Source organism: Hemiscyllium ocellatum, chromosome 25, assembly GCF_020745735.1.
Source record: "Hemiscyllium ocellatum isolate sHemOce1 chromosome 25, sHemOce1.pat.X.cur, whole genome shotgun sequence".
In the NCBI taxonomy this organism is placed as follows: domain Eukaryota; kingdom Metazoa; phylum Chordata; class Chondrichthyes; order Orectolobiformes; family Hemiscylliidae; genus Hemiscyllium; species Hemiscyllium ocellatum.
Genome location: NC_083425.1, coordinates 21,564,877 through 21,588,601, shown reverse-complemented (window position 1 = coordinate 21,588,601; position 23,725 = coordinate 21,564,877). Strand labels below are relative to the sequence as shown.

The window sequence follows — 23,725 nt, the reverse complement described above, 5'->3', positions numbered from 1 at the left end:
GCGCAACCCACCCAGACCCATTCCCCTACATTTACCCCTTCACCTAACACTCTGGGCAATTTAGCACAGCCAAGTCACCTAACCTGCACATTTTTGGACATTGGGAGGAAACCGGAGCACCTGGAGGAAACCCCCACAGACACGGGGAGAATGTGCAAACTCCACAGTCAGTTGCCTGAGGCGGAAAATGAACCCGGGTCTCTGCCGCTGTGAGGCAGCAGTGCTAACCACTGTGCCGCCGTTTTTTTGTATAATTCCTGCTAAATGGAATAGTTTGCAACCATCATTCAAACGTGGATCAACACTTGGTAAATTCTAGGATACGGACATGCCAAAGTCTGTAGGGTCCCCTCAAAGGAAATAGATGAGCAGGTTGATCTCTTGATCAAAAGCTTTCTTCACAGAGGCACCCATCCTTCTTCTGAAACATCCGACAGCAGCACTCTATCAAAACATTGGAACACTTTTTGATGACAGAAGATAGAGATATTGCCAGGCAGTGGGGGATGCCTCACAATCCACTCAAGTCAGAACCCTGCTGCTTTTCCTCACATCGCAAGGTTTCTTAAAGTGGATTATTGGAACAGTTCAATGTGCTGCAAGAATAAATGACTTAAAGAAACAACCATTTCCATAAATTTATTAGTATGGCTAGTTACACCTAAGTGCTTAAATCTTTCAGTGGTTTTACAGTTGCAGACATTAAAAGCACCTCAAGCCAATAAGACATTATTTTATCCAAGCTGTTTATAGATCCCCTCTTAACCAAGTTAGAAACTTAATGATAGATACTTAGCGATTGCCTGCTGACATTCAACATCATATTGAAAACACCCCAGAGAATCCATGAAGGTTGTAACATGGAATTATTTCATAACTTTAAAAGAAGAATGCCATTATTGCTCCCTCTCCAAAAAAAATCCTAAAGAAGATGCAGATTGGATTGCAGATGGATTTACAGCTTGCATTTGTGGCCTGAGGGTAAATGTAAACTCATGTTAACGCAGACATTGGCAGAGGCAATACCGATTTTAGACACTAAAATTTTGTTGCTGCCAACAGAAAAATTCAACTGCCAAGAATTAAGCTTAAAGCCAAAAATCTTGGGACTGAGAGTCAAGTTAACAGAAGCTCTTATTCCAGTATAATTAGTCAGATTGCAATCGTATCATGATACACATCCTCAGTTATACAGGTTTGTATCACAGTGGGGTGATAAGGAAATGGGGGTGGAAGAAGAGGCCAGCAGCAGTGAAATGTTTCCTGCAGAGAGGACAAATTAATCTGTGCTCTGTAATGCTAGTCTAACAATTTTTGCTAAAGTCAGGAAAATAATTGTGAGGCATGACTCAGTCAGGAGAAATTTCTCTTTCCAATTAACATTTGTTTACCACTCTGCAACTTTGCTTCCACTTCTTTTGTGGGACAAGCTTAATTAACACGTATTCTTTTCCTTTTGCCTGTGCATTTATTTGATTCTCAAAATGAGGACCACTGCTTCATCTACTTGACTTTCTAAAATTTTTAAGATGTTAAAACATTAAGAAATCATACATAATAATTTCAAACCTTGCTCAGATTCTCATTGTACAAAATTAGTCCTGTGACCCCAAAAGTATTAAGCAGCCAGTCACTATCTTAGTAACAATCAATGATAAAATGACAGATCAGAAACGGAAGTGGAATCTGCACCTGGCATTACGAAACAGCATGATCCACATCATAATCACCAATCATCATAAAATTATCATTCAGTATAGTTCAGATACAAGTTTCAGTTATCACCTGCCTCAATACTTTCATTCCAGTTACAAAGTGGCCCCTTTAAACAGCAAGGATTTCAAAACTTTTGTTTATAAATAACCATGAATTTACGAGAATGAAAACATTACTTTAGAATAAAATACATTCGCAATGTACATCATAAGATTCACAAATCCTCGACAAAGTCTCCAAGTGTGTTAGCCCTATGATATTCCCAGACAGAATAGTATTCTTGAAAGCTCTATAAATAGGCATTCCTTGGAAATATTAATTGTTGAAGCAATTATCATATACACCAAATATGCTGAAAATTTGCAAACTATCCACTGTAGATGCTGATACTTTGAAGCAATAGCAAAAAGTGAAGTATGATATGACATTGGATGTCCAAAGAGACGTGGGGGTTCAGGTGCATAGATCTTTAAAATGCTATGAGCAGGAAGTAATCAAGAAAGCTAACAGAATGCTGGCCTTTATATCTAGAAGGCTAAGTATAATGATGCAGTTTTGCTGCAGTTATGGTTAGACCCCACTTGGGTGTAGTGAGGGGAGATCTGGTGACCACACCTTGGAAGGATATACTGGCCTTGGAGGGAGTACAACACAGGTTTGCAAACTTGATACCTGGACTTCAGGGGTTAAATTAAGTTCTGAGTACAGATTATACAATCTAGGCCTGTTTTCCCTCAAATTTAGAAGGTTAAGACATTATCTGATCAGTCTTCAGGGTAAAGATAGAGTAGAGAAAGGTAGACTATTTGCACTGGTTGGAGATTAGAGAACAAGGGGACACAATCTAAAAAGTAGGGCCAAAGACCGTTCAGGAGAGATGTTCGGAAGCATGTCTATACACAAAAGGTGATAAGTGATATCTCAACCACATATGGCAGCTGATGCTAGGTTAGTTGCTCATTTTAAATCGGAGATAGATAAAAGTTTGTTAAGCAAAGCTATTAAGGGTATGAGCCAAAGGCAGGTATATGGAGTTAGGAAAGATCAATTATGATCTCGCTGAATGGCCTATGCCTGTATGATGCTCCTAAAGTGAACCAATTAAATGTGTTTAAAATACTGAATATAAACTTGGGAGGAACAATAGAATACCTTGTTCTGCACAAATTATTGGGGATGGCAAGGGATATGCACATAGACAAATATTGAAAAAGCAACATTCAACATTCTTTAAATAAAATTAAAGAAACTTGACAGCAAATTAGACGTGTTGTGTCACACCTAACATGCAAAATGGTTTGGATGTGAGCATAAGAGATACAGTTAGTAAATTTGCAGATGACACCAAAATTGGAGGTGTAGTGGACAGCAAAGAGGATTACCTCAGATTACACCAGGATCTTGTCCTGATGGGCCAATGGGCTGAAAAGCGGCAGATGGAGTTTAATTCAGATAAATGCGAGGTGTTGCATTTTGGGAAAGCAAATCTTAGCAGGACTTATACACTTAATGGTAAGGTCCAAGGGAGTGTTGCTGAACAAAGAGACCTTGGAGTGCGGGTTCATAGCTCCTTGAAAGTGGAATCACAGGTAGATAGGATACTGAAGAAGGCATTTGGAATGCTTTCCTTTATTGGTCAGAGTACTGAATACAGGAGTTGGGAGGTCATGTTGAAGCTGTACAGGACATTGGTTTAGGCCACTGTTGGAATACTGCATGCAATTCTGGTCTCCTTCCTATGGGAAAGATGTTGTGAAACTTGAAAGGGTTCAGAAAAGATTTATAAGGGTGTTGCCAGGGTTGGAGGATTTGAGCTATAGGGAGAGGCTTAACAGGATGGGGGTGTTTTCCCTCGAGCGTCAGAGGCTGAGAGGTGACCTTACAGAGGTTTACAAAATTATGAGGGGCATGGATAGGGTAAATAGGCAAAATCTTTTCCCTGGGGTGGGAAAGAGTCTAGAGGGCATAGGTTTAAGGTGAGAGGGGAAAGATATAAAAGAGAACTACAAGGCAACTTTTTCACACAGAGGGTGGTATGTGTATGGAAGGAGCTGCCAGAGGAAGTGGTGGAGACTGGTCATTAAAGAGGCATTTGGATGGGTATATGAATAGGAAGGATTTGGAGGGATATGGGCCGGGTGCTGGCAGGTGGGACTAGATTGAGTTGGGATATCTGGTCAGCATGAACGGGTTGGACCGAAGGGTCTTTTCCATGCTGTACATCTCTATGACTCTACGGTGACGAATTTGGTACTGTACAAAAAAATTCTGATTTGTGCCATGATTAAAAGGCATTTGGTGTAAAGTACAACTGACTTTCCACCTTCCAGCAGGTTGATAAAAAAAATTTAAGGAGGAAGAATACAATACATAAAATCATTTCAAACTGCACTTGTTCCAAAATGATCAGGAGTGAGGTATGTTTCTCTATCTTAAGACCTTTACAAAGTCTTTTCCTTCTGAAATAAGGTGTGTAATACAATAGCAAAATGACAGGGATACAAAAACAAATGCACGAGACTGAAATAAAGAAACAGCCAAAGCTGTCAATAGTAATGTCTGGCTGGCAAGTGAAATTTGACAGTCTCCAATAGGAGCTCTACCACAAATCCAACCCAAACTCTGGATCAGATACGTCGATGACACCTTTGCAATCATCAAAAACACAGAAATAGAAAAAACACACCGAATCATCAACGCCACACTCACAGGAATACGATTCACGAGAGAAGAGGAAAAGGATAGCCAACTCCCATTCCTAGACGTGTTCGTAGAGAGAACACCCAACGGAGAATTCACCACAAGGGTACACAGGAAACCAACACACACAGACCAAGTCCTAAACTATGAAAGTAACCACCCCAACACACACAAACGAAGCTGCATCAGGACACTATTCGAAAGAGCCACAACACACTGCAGTACACCAGAACTGCGAAAAGAGGAAGAGGAACACCTATACAAGGTATTCGCCAAAAACAGATACCCACGCAACTTTATCACCAGATGCCTAAGAGATAGACCACGGAACGAGGACATGCCACAACCAAAAGGACTAGCCACACTACCATACGTCAGGAGCGTCTCAGAACTGACAGCCAGACTACTGCGACCCTTAGGACTCATAACAGCACACAAGCCAACTTCCACACTCAGACAACAACTCACTAGAACAAAGGACCCAATAGCCAGCACGAGCCAAACTAACGTAGTTTACAAAATACCATGGAAGGACTGCACAAAACACTATATAGGACAAACAGGAAGACAGCTAACAATCCGCATCCATGAACATCAGCTAGCCACAAAACGACACGACCAGCTATCCCTAGTAGCCATACAGTCAGACAACCAGCAACATGAATTTGACTGGGAAAACACTACCATCATAGGACAAGCCAGACAGAGAACAGCCAGGGAATTCCTAGAGGCATGGCATTCATCCACAAACTCCATTAACAGACACATGGACCTGGACCCCATATACAAACCACTACAGCTGAAACTGACACCCGGAAGCGGCAAGAACATCCATCAACAGACACATCGACCTGGACCCCACATACAAACTACTACAGCTGAAACTGACACCCGGAAGCGGCAAGAACAAACCACTATAAATACCGGAAGAAACATCAAAGCAGCGCTTCACAGGAGGCTCCAATAGCACTGATGATGTTCCCTAGCCAGGGAACGAAATGTTTGCAGCAAAAACTTCCAGCTCGGCGAACAGAACCACAACAACGGACACCCGAGCTACAAATCTTCAACCAGACTTTGGACCATAAACCACCACCTTAAACATTATTGTTGAAATAATAAGTGATTCAATAGTCCAAATTTCATCTCAAAGGATAATATATTCCACTATTTTTTCTGATCCTGAACTCCTGCCAGCTCCTCTGCTATTACTAATTCTGTCTTAACCCTTTCAGGCCACAGCAATTCTACCCTAGGGACCTTCAACTGTGATCAACATAATACTGTCACTGTCTTTCCCAGACTAGCAGTTCAAACTGTCTCAACCTCTTGCTCCAACAAATAGGACATGCAACTTCTTGACTGCGGTGTATAACTGCTGAGACATTTAACAGCTGGGAAGATGCTGTTCCTGAACCTGCTGGTGCATGTGTTCAGACTTCTAAATCTTCTGCCTTATCGAAGAGGTTGTAAGAGATCCCTACCTGGGTGCAATGGGTCTTTGATGATTTTGGCAGCCTTTCTGTGGCAGAGAGCCATGTAAATGCAGTCCATGGATGGAAGGTTGACTTCCATGATGGTCTGGGCTGTGCACACCATCTTCTGTAGTTTCTTACTGTCCTGGACAGTGCAGTTCCCATTCCAGGTCGTTATGCACCCAGACAGTACGCTTTCAATAGTGCATCAGTAGATGTTGGTGAGGGTCCTTGTGGGACATGCCAAATTTTCTGAGCAACATGAGGGAGAATTGTTGTATCTTCTTGATCCTTGAATATGTGTTGGAAGTCCAGGACAGGTTGTTGGTTCTCATCACTCCAAGGAACTTGATGTTTTCCACCCTCTCAACCTCAAGCTCTGTTGATGTAGATGGGAGCATGTTCTCCTCCTTTGTTTTTGAAATCTATGATCTGTTCTTTAGTGTTGCCAATATTTAGTACTTGGTGGTGGTAACCGCCAAGATGCTCAATTTTAGGGGTCACAATTTCAAGATAGCCAGCAAGAGAACAAGGAAAGAGACGAGGAGGAACTTCTTGACTCAGAGAGTTATTAGGATTTGGAATGTACTACCTGGGAGGGTGGTGAAGGTGGCTTTTATAGGAGGTTTCAGAAGAGAGCTAGATACTTATTTGAATAAGTGATGAATTTAGAGGTCTATGGTGATAGGGTTGGAGAATGGGACTAGCTGGTCGCTCTTTCAAGGAGCTGATAGACATGATGGATCAAATGGCTTCCTTTTCTACTGTAAATACTCTGATTCTAAGTTAAACTAATATTCCATTTATCCTCTCAGGAAGATGTAAAAGAGTCTATGGCACTATTTGAGGAAGAGAAGATGATTTTGCAGAGCTTCATACAATATTTATCCAACAAGTACTAAGAGAGTATCTGGTTTACATTACAACAGTGACAATTTTTCAAAAGTCCTTGATTGGCTACAAAATGATTTCAGACGTCATTAGAATATGGGTTCTAATAAAACACAAGCTCTTTCTCATTCCACACATCCATTCTTTTCTGCACAATATAGCTGTGGGAACATGCGCTTTTAACTCTCCATATGCTTTTCAATACAATCAGCACACATTCAAACATGACTTTCTTTCTCACCCCATATCGACAACTGTGGGTTACCTCAAGGCTCTGATCATAGCATCTTTCTTTTCCTCATTGATATGATCCCTCAGACAAGTTGTCTAAACAGGCCTAGCAATTTCCATATTAGATTAGATTACTTACAGTGTGGAAACAGGCCCTCTGGCCCAACAAGTCCACACCGACCTGCCGAAGTGCAGCCCACCCATACCCCTACACTTACCCCTTCACCTAACACAAGGGGCAATTTAGCACAGCCAATTCACCTGACCTGCGGGAGGAAACCGCGGTTGAACGGAATGTTGAACGGACTGCACAATAGTCAGTACCTTCCATTAGGAGGAAACTGGGATTTTAACGGGGAAAATGTGCAAACTCCACACAGTCAGTCGCCTTAGTCAGGAATTGAACCCAGGTCTCTGCCGCTGTGAGGCAGCAGTGCTAACCACTGTGCCACCATGCCGCCCACCACTTACAGTGTGGAAACATTATGTATAATTACAATATCCACTTTCGTCTTTCTACTGTCAGTCTTGATTCCACGTGCCTCAGTGTCATCATATTGACATTTGAGATCAACTTGTAGCTAAGCCATAATTCCCCCTAAATCTAAAGTCTAAACCATATGTGCACCATCGGAACTCTATTTGGATGTGGAACTAGCTTCAACTCCAAATTCAGTTCATCTCTTGAATTACTCAGTTTTTTCAATCATATTTGTGCTATTTCAAGACTCAATTTTTCCAATAATCTCTTTGCTACTCTTCCAAATTCCACTTTACACAAACTCGAATTTATTCAAATGCCAACTGCTGTGCTCTTCCAGCACCACTAATCCACTATCCATACTTTGCCTGGATTAAATTTAGTTCACAAATGTCTTAGCCAACTCCAATGACATTCTCTTTACCAATATTTACAATTCAAAATTATCGTTCTTGTCCTGAAATCAAGATGACTTACTCCAGATCCAAGTTAAGTTACTTGTCAAAATCCATAGTCCGGATGCACATGTCTAATGTATGCTTAATTGAACGGAATGTTGAACGGACTGCACAATAGTCAGTACCTTCCATTAGGAGGAAACTGGCATTTAAAAAAAATAATAGTCTACACACGCAAATATACAGTCTGTTGGTCAATGTCAATGAAACTGTCACTGTTCTTCTCTTAAGTAGTCAAAGTCCTTACCTGCTGACCTCCCCAATGAACAAAAGTGCGATTTTTAAGGAACTCTCACCACCAAAGTGTTGAGAAGGAGCTCAAACATTAAATGTTTGCACATTTTGATGGGAGTGTACAACTCCAAATATCTTTACAATGAAACGTAACTTGAAATGAAGAATAGAAGGCGTTACCCCGTTAAAGCTCAGTGTGTCTGACTCAAGGCACCTTCCAAAGATTACATTAGGACTGAGTCGAGTACAGCTGCGATCCAACCTTTCTGATCCTGCTGTTGTGGGACACGTTGAACCTGGAGAAACACTGAGCAGGATAAGAAAAGGTTCCGGTTCATTGCGAGCGAGGCCGATCTTGGATCGGAAACCAGGAATGAAGCGGACCAGCCGCCTGAAGCCAAGTCACGGCAACCCGGACAAGGCCGCCCGTCCCCAGGGAAACCGGGAGCCGCCGCGAAACCCGCTTCAGGGCAACCAATTTGCAGACATTAATCAAAAAACATGTTTTCTTTTTAGTGTGATTGTTGGGCCGACGCCAGCCGACCATTCATTCCCCCCCCACTCCCCCACAGCAGGGATGGCTAGCAGGCCGGTCCACATCCCCTGGAGGGGTGTTAGTTTGTCACCCGCTCATCTCCCTCTATTGAATCCCAGCGCCCTCCCAACTTAAACACCCCTTCCTCAAAGAGTGGTACAACCCAGCACGTGATCACGCCCGCGGCCGAGTTGTTGCTGGCGTTTCTTAGCAACAGAGAACATGGTGGACGGGGAGGTAACTCCACCAATTTCCTCATCTCGCCATCATACTTTTCATATTTAAACGCCAATCATGTCACTGTAATTCAGTGGACAGCGAAATGGGAAAACTCAAAGCAAGTTTGGTTCATGTTTCCATTCAATGATTGGCCGCTTTTACAGCGAGGAGAAAGTGAGGTCTGCAGATGCTGGAGGTCAGAGCTGAAAATGTGTTGCTGGAAAAGCGCAGCAGGTCAGGCAGCATCCAAGGAGCAGGAGATTCGACGTTTCGGGCATAAGTCCTTCTTTTACAGGGGTCCACGAACAACTTGCATTCACATAAAATAAAGAACTGCGGATGCTGGAAATCTGAAACAAAAGCAGAAATTATTGGAGAAATGTAGCAGGTCTGACGGCATCATCGGAGAGAAAGCAGAGTTAGCATTTCAGGTCCGCAGATGCATTTCAGGTCCAACGACCCCTCAAGAGTTTCTCCAGCAATTTCTGCTTTTGTTTCAAACTTGAATTCATATATGCATTTCCCAGGCCAAAGATGCTTCACAAGGATGATTTGGAGATGCCGATGTGGGACTGGGGTGTACAAAATTTTCACAAGGATGATTACACTACAATATACAGCAAAGAAGGAAGATGCTTATCTAGGTAGATTTTTCTGTACCAGTGTAACTAACAGCTGGTTTGGTTGAGGCCTGTTTTGATTAAGACATGTTTATTTGCCCAGCTCCTGACAGGTCAGTCTGCTATAACACAACAGTTGCGTTCCTCTGCAAAATCACGCTATGGAAAACTGTTACAGAAAATTACGCTGTAGAAGATCGTTAGAAGACAATCACTATACCCATTCAGTAGAAAGTTCACATTATCCAAACAATGTGTTATTGATTAGTAAGGGGATCAAAAATTACAGGGAGAAGGCAGGCGAATGGTATTGAGAAACATTGTCATGGTTGAATGAGAGCAGACTTAGATGGCCTATTTTGCTCCTGTATCTTATGGTCTTATCAGCAGAAAACTATTCCAAAGACCTGTTTTCTGGTCAGGCACACTTCAAGATGATAGAAGCAGCGAAACAGACTGACAACTGGTCCATCTGGTGTTTATGTTTATTCACACACCTTTCCATCCATTCTCTTGTATATCTACAATTGTAAACCATTATTCCCTTCTTCACAGTATGCTTGTCTTGCTTCCCCTTAAGTGCATCTACACTGTGTGCTTCAACCACTACCAAGTTCAAAATCTCATTGTTCTCTGAGTAAACACGTTTTTGGTGTTGCAGTTATCTTATTATTGAAGGCTTCTAGTTATGCTATCCCCAGAAAAAGGAAATATTCTCTGTTGTTATGATCCCAGTTGATGGCAGATCCTAGAATGAAACTTGACTTGACAGATCATAAATCTTATTTTTCCTTTTTGTGTTTCATGGTCAATTACTGAATCCATTCACAAGAGTCTGACAGTGCCATTTTAACAAAACAGTATGGAAATTGGTTGTATGCAAAAGAAAACAAACTATGTAACACAATATATTTGATATGATATTATTATAGATTTCAGAAAGAAAGGGTCAGCCTTTTTTAACTTTTAAATGATTTTAAAGACATGCAAACCTCAGTGATGTCTTGTCTGTCCCATGCTAAAATCCTTGTTCACTTGGTGCATCTTTAATTCGTTTTTTTGACAAATTTCACTTGAGGCTCATTACTTTAGTTCATGTCTTTTCCTGAGACCCTTGACTGTTAATTCAGGCTAGGCAAAAGTGAGGACTGCAGATGCTGGAAACCAGAGTTTAGATCAGAAGTGGCTTAATCAAGGGCTTTTGCCTGAAACGTCGGTGTTCCTGCTTCTCGGATGCTGCTGTGCTTTTCCAGCACCACTCTGGTCTAAACTCTGTTAATTCAGGCTGTTAACTCAGTTCACTTACCACCAGAGTTCCTTAAACTCAGGATATTTTTCACAGCTGTGACTGCTAATAACAGTACCTCTGCTGGTAAGGATCCCTTTGACTGAACTAGTTTCTGTCTGAATAAACCTGCTGCTATGTTTCTCTTTCTTTTACAGTCTCTCTGGGTTGTAAACCTGAAGTCAGCAAGCACCTTATCAATTATTTGCCTAGGCAGGTTGGTAGTCATTTAGATTGAATCACATTCATTCTTGAAAATAGTCTCTTTAGGTAACTGTTTAAAAATGACTTTCTGGCCTTTTAAAATAATTCAGATCTTAATGGAATAGAAAAGTAAAACCTATTCTTTGATTTAGTAGTAACAAAGTCACTATAGTCCCACCAGACTATAGGGCTACTTTGTGATTATAGAAAGATGATTGGTGGTGTTTAATCTGCAAATCACTTCTTTCAGGTGAAGGGAGAAGTTGAGAAGGAAAATCCTTAACCGTAATCTTAGCCAGGGCAGGAAGTGAATCCACACTGTTGACATCAGAAACCAGCCCTCTAGCCAACTAAACAAGCTTTTAATCTATTCATTTGCTTATAAGATCATAAGTCATAGGCACAAAACCTAACAACCATTCGGTCCATCGAATCTGCTCTGCCATTCGATCATGGCTGATAGGTTTTTCAACCCCATTTTCTCACTTTCTCCCCGTAACCTTTGATCCTCTTGACAATCAAGAACTTATCTTTCTCTGATTTAAATACAGGTTATTCTGCTAATAACGTGTTCCATCAGCGTGAATTGACTGTAACGTATATGACCAATTGTGGACGTTGTTTTGATCATGCAAACTTTCTACTGAACGGGTATAGTGATTATCTATTACCAATCTTCTACAATGTAATTTTCTGCAGCGGTTTTCCATAGTCCGATTTTGAGAGGAACACATCTGTTGCTTTGTAGCAGACTTACCTGTATACTCAATGACCTGGCCTCCACAGCCTTCTGTGGTAATGAATTCCACAGATTCACCACTCTCTGGCCAAAGAAGTTATTCCTTATCTCCATTCTAAAGGGTCTTTCTTTAACTCTAAGGCTGTGCCCTCAGGTCCTCGTCTCTCCTGCCAATAGAAACATCTTCTCAAAGTCCACTTAGTCCGGGCCATTCAGTAGTCTGGAAGTTTCTGTAAGCTTGTTGATTTATTCATTAATAGTACACTGTCCGGAATCTACTTAGCTAAACTGGGATTCTTTTTAAGTACTTTCAGCTCACAGCTTCCATTTAGTTGAGGTCCATGCCTCAAAGGACAACCACCTCTTCACCCTCAGATACAGATGAATAGTGGCACGTTCTGACAGTCTCTTTTAAGTTAAAATTTACCTCGTCACGTACCACCTGATTTCTAGGTCAGACAAGAAAATCTTGTTCTACAAATAACCTTGATTTCCAGCTTGTATTGAGATTGGGTAAGACACCATTTCAAAACTCTATGAAATAAAATATAAACATCTCTATTTTAACACTACCCGATTCAAAAGTCAAGATGAAATGTTCTCCATTTCCCCTTTTACTGGACTTCCACCTTGAACTAAAAATCCTTTCTCCTTTTTCAAAAAGTATAAAATGTAATGTCATTTGAAACATCTTAATCATGACAACTGTAGTACATTGTGGGGGCCTGGGATTGAGAGGCACAAGATCATGAATTGAGGGAGGAAAAGATTATCCAGAACTCTCAAAATTGACAAGGTTAATTCAGCATCTAAATGTGAATTCCTGGTCATGAAGTGAGTTGTGGTTTGATATGGAGAAGTCAACATTATACCTGGTTCTATCATTCTAGCAGTATACTCACATTCAAAGACTGAGGAAGGAACTTAAAAATAATTTTCTTCCTTATTTATTCATGCTGTATATAGGAACTAATTGTACTCAAGCAGTGTAATAATTAAAGTGGATAAACTTCTAAGATAATGATGGAACATAAAAGATTCCAAACATTTCTTGTCCTGAATGAACTAATATAATCAGTTATTTATGAAAGCAACATATATTATACTTTCTCTAGCAGATAAAATGTGTTAGCGATTTTACTTTGTTGTGCCTAATTGCCAGTTTTGTTGAGTAGTTTTGGAGGGTTTCTTGCCTCAAGGTCCATCAAAGTCTCTTGCTGTATCTTACTAATCTTGCCTTATTAATTACTTACCCCATTCCTATGGTACCCCTCTCGTTTGATTCTAGCCCCTTCTTACAATTTGCTGTTCCTAGAATTCACCACTGCCAGCATATTCAGAAATTGACTGGCATCCCTGTATGTACACCATCTCTTAAAAGCCTTTGTGTACCAAGATACGCACTGTTAGATTAGGGTTGCTTTGCATGGATCCCAACCTTAACTCAGTCATGGCAGTAAAGGGAAGTTTGGTGCTCTGCTTCATGGAGGGGAGCCTGTAGGTCCTGCTGTATGGGATGGTTCAGAAGCAGATCACCATCTTACCCCCAAGACGAAAAGTGGAGGTTAGGATGCCAGATAATGCTAGACTCATCCAAGGTCACCACCCTGACACTGCAGTCTCAGCCACTGGAGGGATGCATAGCGGTGAAGGAAGATCAATGACCATCTCCAGTTTCCCAGTGTAAGTGCTACCATCTTCTCTCCAAAACCTCACATTCATTCTGTCTCTGTTACTGTACCACCAAGATTCATTCTTTAACTCTCTCACCAATACTGCAATATCTTCCCTTGCTCACTGACACCACCTCAAACTCTCCCACCACTAAACCTGCATGCCCTCTGCACTGCCTATTCACTCATTCGGGACAGCTCTCCACCTGCACCAAAAGTAACAGTTGTGTCACCCACTTCCATCTCCCTTAATACCTGCTACTCTTTCATTCCAGGAGCAAAACAATCCATTGATGGCTGAAAGGTTAAGATTGATGGTGGGCTGCCCAACATTCAGCTCCTCACCCCTCAGGAGTAGAGGATCCTGACATTGACCATCTCCTCCAATTTACCCAGGTAGGATCAGAGTGCATGACAGGCCAGAATTGCTGCCTGGTCTAGCTCATGAACTGGATGCATGTCCCTGAGTGCAAAGTATCCTTGCTGCAGTATGATAAGGATAAGTGACGTTTCACTTCAAAGGGCAGCATTGAAGTCCAGAAGCATATCATAAGTAGATTGATGATGTTTCAATGTGATGTGTGCCCTGCATTTAAACAAAGTCAGTGATGTTGCCAAAGCTTGCAGCTTGGTTACTGCTTACAACTCTGTCTTTGTCACTAAGAAATAAGATGCAGTTATGTGATTTGTCACAAATTGCATCATTTACAGCCTTGCCATATTTGTGGGTTGAGGATTCAGAGATCCCATATGTAGCTGAAAGAAACAATTACATAAAAGTTTAGCACAGATGTTACCTTGACAACCACTGGGATATAATGACCATTCACTCTTTCATGTCATAGGTTTCACTCCAGTAGCTGGCATACTAGTGGGACAGTCTCATCCTGTAGCAACACCACACCTCACTCACCTGGAGGAAATGGCAACAAGGACTAAAGACTCTGTCATTCAATTGTTGGTTACATTACTGCAGAGATAAAATAAAAGATGCTGTCTCTTGCAGTCTGGAGACTCTTTGCCTCCATATTGTTCACACACAAGCTGTTCACCTGCCGTTGAGCCATTCAAGAAAGTGGTTGACATGCTGATGAATCATGTCCTCCATAACTGATTGCAATACAATCAGTAAACTGTCCCTGGGTAAAACTAGCTCTGTAACCAAACCCACTATGTCATGACATCTCAAACATCTCCTCCCACCATTTGAGCAAAGCAACAGGGCAAATATAACTCACAATGAGTTCCAATATACTAAAAAGGCAGCAACCTCTTCCACATTCCTTGTTTAAAGCAGCCCTTTTCCCATTTTTGTCCACAATATAAAGCAAATAAAACTAAAAGAATGCAGTTTTTACATGTCTCCACAGTTAGATGTGACACAATCTCCAAAATGCCTTTTATCAAGAGGTGTATGACACATACACAGCAAAATATGAGACTTGCGTCCAATCATTCTTCTTGCCCCCTATTTAATCTAGTATTTCTTCAGCATTCCTTAAGCTTTTCAATTATTCCATAATTTTATGCTCAGGACGATGCATCTGTCATTACATTGTCTTTTCCAGCAATGTGAATAATCTTTACATTGAATTGTTGAAACAATCTAAGGAGTCTCACATTTCGAATTTTAAATTTTTTGATGAATACTAGAAGATTATGATCAGTGTAGATTTATGTTTCCTCAAGCTGCAAATGTAACTCAAAAATAACCTCTGTGCATATTTTACCACTGGAGTACCTGGTCTAACCTGTATTTCTACTAAAACAAATGTCTGCTAGACTTTTGATCGTGTCTTCCTTCTTAGTTTTATCAGGCAATTCCACTCCCAGTTTATGTGCCAATGCAAGTAATCTGGCTTTTGTAATCTCTTTCAAGTTCATCAGGGACAACTCTGCCTTCTGCAGAAGTCTCCAGTCGCTTCCAGTGACATTACCTTTTTAGCAATTGGGAATCTGACATTTCTTTTAATTTATTATCCTTATTAATATCACACCTTTTTTTTGTTTCTGTTTCAGGATAATCCTGCAAGAAGAGTGAAGAAACAGCCCTGAGATGCAACCTGCCCAAATCCATTGTACGCTAAGTGTCCTGGTGACAGTATTGCAATGAAAGCCAGTATGCTTCAGAATGCAACATTGAACTGTAGAATCATGATATAAGTGGATTGGAGATGTGCCATAATGACACATTGAAGCTAATACATAAGATATCAATACTCATAGATAGTGGTGCATATAGTTGCTGCCCGTGGTGTATGCCCTGAGATGTTAGTGCTTCATGTCCAAGGTGGATGCCTGGAGGAGCAAGTGGTGAGCTGGAACCATCAGGAAACTTCTAACTGCAGATTGATGAGGTGAGAATAAGTAATAATCCTTTCTTGGGTCCTTGACACTCTTGTCAGAGACTCTCAGAGCCTATATTATCAGGTGAATGTAATATGGCTGCTCCGTGATGCAGCCTAGCTGCCAATGGTACTTTCCATTGTCTCTGCCCTTGATGGCTGAGATCTGCTCCCAGATGCAGCGCAGCAGTATATGGCTGCTTCACATCCAACGCTGCCTGGCTGCAAATGCATGCTTCCCCTGTCCTCAATTCCAGCGGTCCACTTCTCAATGCAAGTGGCTCCTTCACCTTACCAATGTGAGAGAACAAGCTTGTGAGTGACTGATTGTGACAGATAATGTAAATGAAATAAAGTGTGGCAGGCTGAGTAACCATGCGAGAGGGAGATTTTCAGTAAGTATGTGTGATAGAGTGAGAGAACAAGCATGAGAGTTTGACTAAATGAGTGTCATATGGGCATAGCTCTTATATAATCCAGCATAACCCCATATTGATGCTACGGCCAGGGAATTGAGAAAACTCGTGCAGCCTTTCTGCAAAAGAAACAAATTAACTTAGAATTTATGCTAAACAACCAACTAATATTTTAAAGTTATAAATCAAACATTCCTTTGTGAGCAGGAAGGCCTCTATTTCATAATTGGTTCATAGTTTTCAGAATCAAAAAGGGTGGTGCAGCAAAAGCATAGTAGGTCAGGCAGCATCCGAGGAACAGGAGAATCAATGTTTTGGACATAAGCCCTTCATCATAGTTCTCACTGCCCACATGTAATAATGCAAATTATTTTCCTTCAAATGGAAATGCTGTCAGGTTCTCTAGGCCTATTTGCTTAGTCTCATTACTCTCCTGGTTTCCTCAGCATCCTCCTCATCAGCATTGGCTCTCTCAGCACCTCCTTCACACTCTGCCTCTTCTTCACCTGAGGAGACAGGTGGTTGATTCATCTCCCCTACTTTTAAATTCTCACCCTGTCATTGAGCTAGGTTGTGCAGTGCACAGCAAATTAGCACTATTCTAGAAAGCTTGACTAGTAACTACTGGAATGTTCTTCTGATCCCAAGCAGACAACTGAACATCTAGTCATTAATGGCTGCCATAGAAGCATGTGTTTGCATTGTAATGCTCTTCAGCACCAGCCTGAGGTATTTGAATTGGGATCATTATCCATGAGTGCATCAGTTGTCATCCAGAGCCAGACCTGGAGATGATGCCAAGGGAATAAACTTTTGAGGGACCAGGGAATTTTGCTAAATGTAAGCGTTATGGCAGTTTCCTGGATAGTAGATGCAAGTCTGCAGAAATTGTTGCCTGTCGTCCCAAACAAGCTGGACATTGAAGGAGTGAAATCCCTTCGTGTTTGAGAATCTGGCTGAATGATGCCATTGAGTTCTGAACACCATAAGCATGCAGTTAATGACCCCTTGAGTTGAGGGAACTCAGGAGTGAGCCTAACTCCAATAGCTCAGACATCTTAGCTTTCTGGTCTATAGTGAGCTGGACAAACTATATTATTTCCTGTAAAAGGTGGTGAACTTATAAATGCAGTTGTGGGCCGTCACACATGTCCTCTGAGAAGGTTTCAAAGGATCTGGTGGCCCGGAAGTTCATTTCTGCTGTGATCTTCAGTGCTACAGGCATAGTGCTTCCCTTTCAAGCTACATGGTCGCAGGTCTGTTTGCAGGAAGTGATAGATATGTGTGACAGCCTCCCTAGACTGGCAAAAACACCTTCAATGTCTAGCTTGGGACGACAAACAACAGTTTCTGTAGGCTTGCATCTACTATTCAGGAAACTGCCATAATGTTTACATTTAGCAAAACTCCCTGGCCCCTCAAAAGTTTACTCCTCTGCATCATCTCCAAGTCCAGCCCATGAGTGACAAATGATGCATCCACGGCTAATGATCCCAATTCAAATACCTCAGACTGATGCTGAATAGTATTACAATGCAACACGTGCTTCTACTGCAGCCATTAATGATTAGATACTCAGTTGTCTGAACTAATCATGAAAAACACTCCAGTAGTTACTGACAAGATTTATAGAATAGTGCTAATTTGTTCTGCAGCGCACAACTTAGCTTAATAACAATGTGAGAATTTAAAAGTAGGTGAGATGAATGAATCACCAGTCTTCTCAGGTGAAGAATAGGCAGCGTGTGTAGGAGGTGCTGAGAGAGCCAGTGCTAATGAGGAGGATGCTGAAGAAGTCAGGGCAGTATTGAGAACAAGCAAATAGGTCTTTCACTCATGCACAGGTAGTTGAAACTTGTACACTATCTCTCAGCATTGTGCTCGAAAGTTTTGAAGACTTTGCTTTGCCTCTTCTTGTGCTGCTTCTTCATCCACAGCAGCAGCTTTCAGAGCATCTCTGGCTCTGTTGATGTTGTTCATCCCCTCTTTTCTTCCTCCTTCTTTCTAAACTTAGTAACTTTAAAAGGTTGTTAAGTTAAATGGATCGAACATTGAGCATTGATGAACTAATTTTTAAATTCACTCTTGGGGTGTGGGGATCACTGGCTCAACAATATTTATTGATCATTCCTAGTTGTTCTTGAGAAATAGTGATGAGCTGGCTTCTTAACCACTAAAGTCTACGTGCTATATGTAGACCCACAATGCCATTAGGGAGGAAATTCCTGGATTTTGATCTAGCGACAGTGAAGGACGGCAATATATTTCCAAGACAGGATAGTGAGTGGCTTGGAGAGAACTTGTAAGAAGTGGTATTATTCCCAAGTATCTTCTGCCCTTGTCCTTCTGGGTGGAACTGGTTGTGGGTTTGTGAGGTGCTGTCTAAGGATTTTTGGTGAATATCTGCAGTGCATCTTGTACTTAGTACATACTGCTACTACTGAGCACTGGTGGTGGAGGGAGTGCGTGTGAGTGGGTCTTGTGCCAATCAAGCAGGCATCATTGTCAAGGATGGTATCAATGAGTGTTGTTGGAGCTGCACCCATCCAGGCAATTGGGGAATATTCCATCATACTCTTGTCATGTGCTTTCAGGATGATGGACAGGCTTTGGGGAATCAGGAAGTGAGTTGTTGACTGCAGTAGTCCGAGCCTCTGACCTGTTGTTGAGGTTGTGGTTAACGGTAACCCACAAAATGTTGATATTGGAGTATCCAGTAATGGTAACACCATTAAATGGCAAGGTCCAGTGGTTAGATTGCCTCTTATTGGAGATGGTCAGGGCTGGCATTTGTGTGACACAAATGTTGCCTGCTATTTGTCAACCCAAGCTTGGATATTGTCCATATCTTGTGTTTGAATATGGACTGCTGTAGTATCTGAGGAGTCATGAATGGTGATGAGCATTCTGTATTCATCAGTGAACATCCCACTCTGACCTTATGATGGAGATAAGATCATTGATGAAGCCACTGAAGATGTTTGCACCAAGGACATTACCCTGAGAAACTCCTACAGAGATGTCTGGAGCTGAGATGATTTACCGCCAACTACCACAACCATCTTCCAATTTGCCAGGCACGACTCCAACCTGCAGAGAATTTGCCACTGATTCCTATTGGTTCCAGATTTTCAGGGTTTCTTGATGCTACACATGATCAAATGCAGCCTTGATGTCGAGGACTGTGTTGAGGAAAAGCTAACATAGCTTGCCTGGAAGCCATTTTCCTAATCTGGCTGAGAAACCATTTTGTGTCCCCAGAACTTTGCTGGCTGTGCATTCCTTACTATGAGGTAATGTGAAAGGTAAGCCTTATCTTCCTAAGGTGTCAAGATAGTGTTGCCTCCCTTTGATGAATGATCAGTGCAGGCTGGAGAACCAGTCAAGCTGACATAGACTTGTCAATTAGTCCCACTTCCTTCATGAGTTATTGCCACTTCACGGTCATTCAGCTAATTAGGGACATCTCTGCTTCGTGTTAGCAATCTGTGTAACTAGAACAAATGGTGCTATAGTTTTTACCTTAATGACTAACCTCTAATTTAGTACCAACTTGTAAGCATACCAAACTGTGTAACTAACGATCATCTCCTATCTGCTTTCTCTGTATAATCCTGTAGTATCCTGATGTACTTTGGAATAGCACCGAGCCTCAGTTAGAATGGTGAATTCCCCATGATATATCGTGTAATAAACTAATCAGTTCTCAAGGTCTGAGTCCCAAGCATTTTCTTCAACAGGCTGTCATTCTGACATCACTTCTGGAATTCAGCATTTTTGTCTGTGTTTGAACGAATGCCATATGAGGTCAAGAGCTGGCTGCCCTCGTTGAATGCAAGCTGAGCGTTAGTGTGCAGGTTATTGTTCAGCAAGTGCTACTTGATAACATTGTTGATGACATATTCCATGATCGAGAGTAGACAATTAGGTGGGTTGGATTTGTCCTGCTTTTTTGTCCAACTTGTCTGGCCAATTTTACACATTGTTGGGTAGATACCAATGTTGTAGCTATATTGGAACATCTTGTCTGGGTTTTGCGGCAGGTTCGAGAGCAAACCTACGCAGAGGGTGGTACATGTATGGAATGAGCTGCCAGAGGAAGTGGTGGAGGCTGGTACAATTGCAACATTTAAGAGGTATTTGGATGGGTACATGAATAGGAAGGGTTTTAGAGGGACATGGGCCGGGTGCTGGCAGGTGAGACTAGATTGGGTTGGGATATCTGGTCGGCGTGGATGGGTTGGACCGAAGGGTCTGTTTCCATGCTGTACATCTCTATGACTGTATGACTCTACAAATGTCTTCAGTACTATTACTGGAATGTTGCCAGGGCCCATAGTCTTTGCAGTATCTAGTGCCTTGATACCTCATGGAGTAAATCAAATTGTCTGAAGACTGTCTTCTGTGATGCTGCAGACCACTGGAGGAGGTCGAGATGAATCATTCGCTCAACGCGTCTAGCTGAAGATTGCTGAGAATGCTTCTACCTTATCTTTTACATTGATATGCTGTGCCCTTCCATCATTGAGGATGGATGATATTAGTTGAGCTTCCTCCTCCCTGAGAGAGTTGTTTAATTGTCTACACCATTGATGACTAGATGTGGCAAGATTGGAGTGCTAAAATCTGATCCATTGATAAATGATTGCTTAGCTCTGTCTATCACTTGCTGCTTATGCTGTTTGGCATGCATGTAGCCCCATTTCATAGCTTCACCAGGTTGATGCTTCATTTTTAGGTTTGCCTGGTGCTGCTCCTGGCATACCCTACAGTATTCTCCTTTGAAGCAAGATTGATACCCTGGCTTAATGGTAATGGTTGAGTGGGGGATATGCCAGGCCATGAGGTCGCAGTTTATGTTGGTGTACAATTCTGCTGCTGTTGATGGCCCATAGCACCTCATGAATGCCCAGATTTGAGTTCATAGAATCCCTACTGGATGGAAATAGGTCATTCAGTCCACTGAATCCATATTGCCTGACTGAACAGCATCCCACCTAGACCCACTCTGCTAATCTATCCCTGCAATCATGCATTTTCCATGGTGAATCCACTGGCCTTGCTAGATCTGTTTGAAGTCTGACTATTTAGCATGGTGATAGTACAACACAACATGATGGAAGATACTATGAAGGTGGGACTTAATCTTCACAAGGACTGTGTGGTGGTCCCCCTTACCGATACTGTCATGGATACACGTATCTGTACTCAGCAGACCAGTAAGGATGCAATCAAGTGTATTTTTCCCCTTGTTGGTTTCCTCACCATCTGCTGCAGACTCATTCCAGCAGCTACATTCTTTAAGACCCAACCAGTTCAATCAATAGTGTTGCTGCTGAGCTATTTATAAAGTTTATTTTGCTCCCTTGCCACCCTCCCCTCAAGTGGGTGCAACATGGAAGATTCATTAGCCGAGGGAGGTCGGTACATAGTAGTTAGCAGGAAGTTCCACTGCCAGTGTTTAACCTAACATTGTGGGACTTGGTGCCATGGTATTCAAAGTCAATGTTGAAGAATCCCAGAGCAACTCCTTCCTGGCTGTGCCAACACCTGTGATGGGTCTGTCCAACTAGCAAGACAGGACATATCCAGGAATGGTGATGGTGGTGTCTGGGACATGGTCTGTAAGGTATGATTCAGTGAGTAAGTCTACATCAGGCTGTTTCTTAACTTGTCTATGAGACAACTCTCTCAACTTTGGCATTAGCTCCCAGATATTGGCAAGGAAGACTTTGAAGGCTGAAAAGGCTGTTTTTGCCATTGTCATTTCTGGTGCTTAGATTGATCCAGTTTATTTTATTTGCTGGGACTTCATGGCAATTGATACAACTGAGTGGTTTGCTGGACCATTTTACAGGGCAGTTGACATTGCTGTGTTCTATTGTCACATATAGGATAGTACAGGTGAGGGTGGCAGATTTCCTTCCCTGAAGGACATTAGTGAACAGATGAGTCTTTTCAACAATTGACAATGCTTTCATAGTCATCAGCAAATGCTTAAATCCAGAAATTGCTATTGAATTCAAATTCTACCGTGGGATTTGAACTCTGATGCCCAGAACATGAGCTGAGTCTCTGTAATAATAGCAATCATACCACTAGTTGATTGCCTCCCCAGACGATGAAGAAACATCAGGGATAAGAGCTATGTTTTCTCTTGGTTATCATGACTTTTGGACCTTATTAGGCTGATTATGTCTTGCAACAAAGCCAACTATACAGCCAGTGGTGATCTGCCTCTTCCCTGACCCATGACCGGTTTTTCCATTCCAAATGCTGCCATGTGTAAGATGGCTTGACCTTTCCACAGCTTGCCATGCATGTGGCAATTAGCTCAATCTGGTGAGTCTTGCTGGTTTTCATCATTTCCTATAGTACAGCCTGACGACCTTAGAAACTACAAAATACATAATAATTTCATCCTCACGCCCTTAGCTTCCATTTACATGGACAATAAATGCTCCTGCTTGGCTTAATGTGTAATAACTTCTCCAGCATCATTGCTGCTGGTGATTGTTTGGTGCTCTTCTTGTCTCAAATTAATAAATGTGGGACATGTTTGGGATGCTGTTGTTTGGAGCTGTAAGTGTTTTATTTTGCAGAATGAGCACACCCCTTCAGTGCAAAGCCTTTTCCTGATCAGTCATGCAAAAGTGTCTTTCGATTTGTTTCAATTCCTCTCAGAAGTATATGTACTGTCCCACTATCTTGCCCTTCTAAAATGTCCTTTGTTCCTCATAAATATCAATGGCCTTATCCTTTCCCTTTGGTATCTACTCTGTGGTGAATATATATTCAACTGGTTAGTGAGTTGACAACTAGAGGACATCAATTTGAGATCATCACCATAAATATAATGAGAGATTAGGAAATATTTAAATAGAAAGCTGTTAAGACATGAAATCTCACACAGCATTGCCCTTTGATGTGAAGGGCACTGCTTGTCACAAGCCACTCGGGTGTTTTTCTACTTTTCCTGGTGGTGGAAATTGAATAAAGATTTGTACACCTTGTCTCTCACTGTGTCTCACAGCTGCACACACACAAAAAAAACAAAAAAAAAGTAAAAAAAAAGAAAAAAAAGAAAAAAAGAAAAACAAAAAAAAAGACATGAAATCTCTGACCAGAGGTAGTGAAGGATAGCAAAATCCAGAATAAAGGATGGGGACAAATATTGACAAAGAACTGTTTCAAAGGGCAAGCCTAGGTGAGTAGAGTTAAATGCAGAGCACTTACAGGAATGAAAGGTCAAATGGCCTCCTAGTATCGTGTAAATTCTCTGACTGATTACAGGTAAGAAATGAAGTTATTCATGGAAGTAGAAAGAAGGACATAAAAAGGACATCTTCTGCACAAAAAAACACAAATATTTCCTAGCTGCCATCAGTTCTGAAGAAGGATCACTGGACCCAAAATGTTAACTGACTTCTCTCCACAGATGCTACAAGGCCTGCTGATTTTTTCCAGCAATTTCTGTTTTGTTTCTGATTTCCAGAATCCGCA

General features: G+C 41.6%; 1 protein-coding gene across 4 annotated transcripts in view; it reads right to left on the bottom strand.

The window, feature by feature from the left end:
• The window catches only part of tbc1d16 (TBC1 domain family, member 16), a 127,765-nt gene extending 119,029 nt beyond the window's left edge, over positions 1–8,736 (bottom strand). For 3 of the 4 annotated variants that reach the window (XM_060844500.1, XM_060844502.1, XM_060844503.1), the window contains exon 1: positions 8,367–8,736. The gene's annotated coding sequence lies outside the window, so the exon portion shown is untranslated. Of the gene's footprint in view, positions 1–8,199; positions 8,265–8,366 lie in introns of those variants that run through there. The other variant, XM_060844501.1, reaches the window with a different exon arrangement.
• Between the last annotated feature and the right edge of the window lie 14,989 nt (positions 8,737–23,725).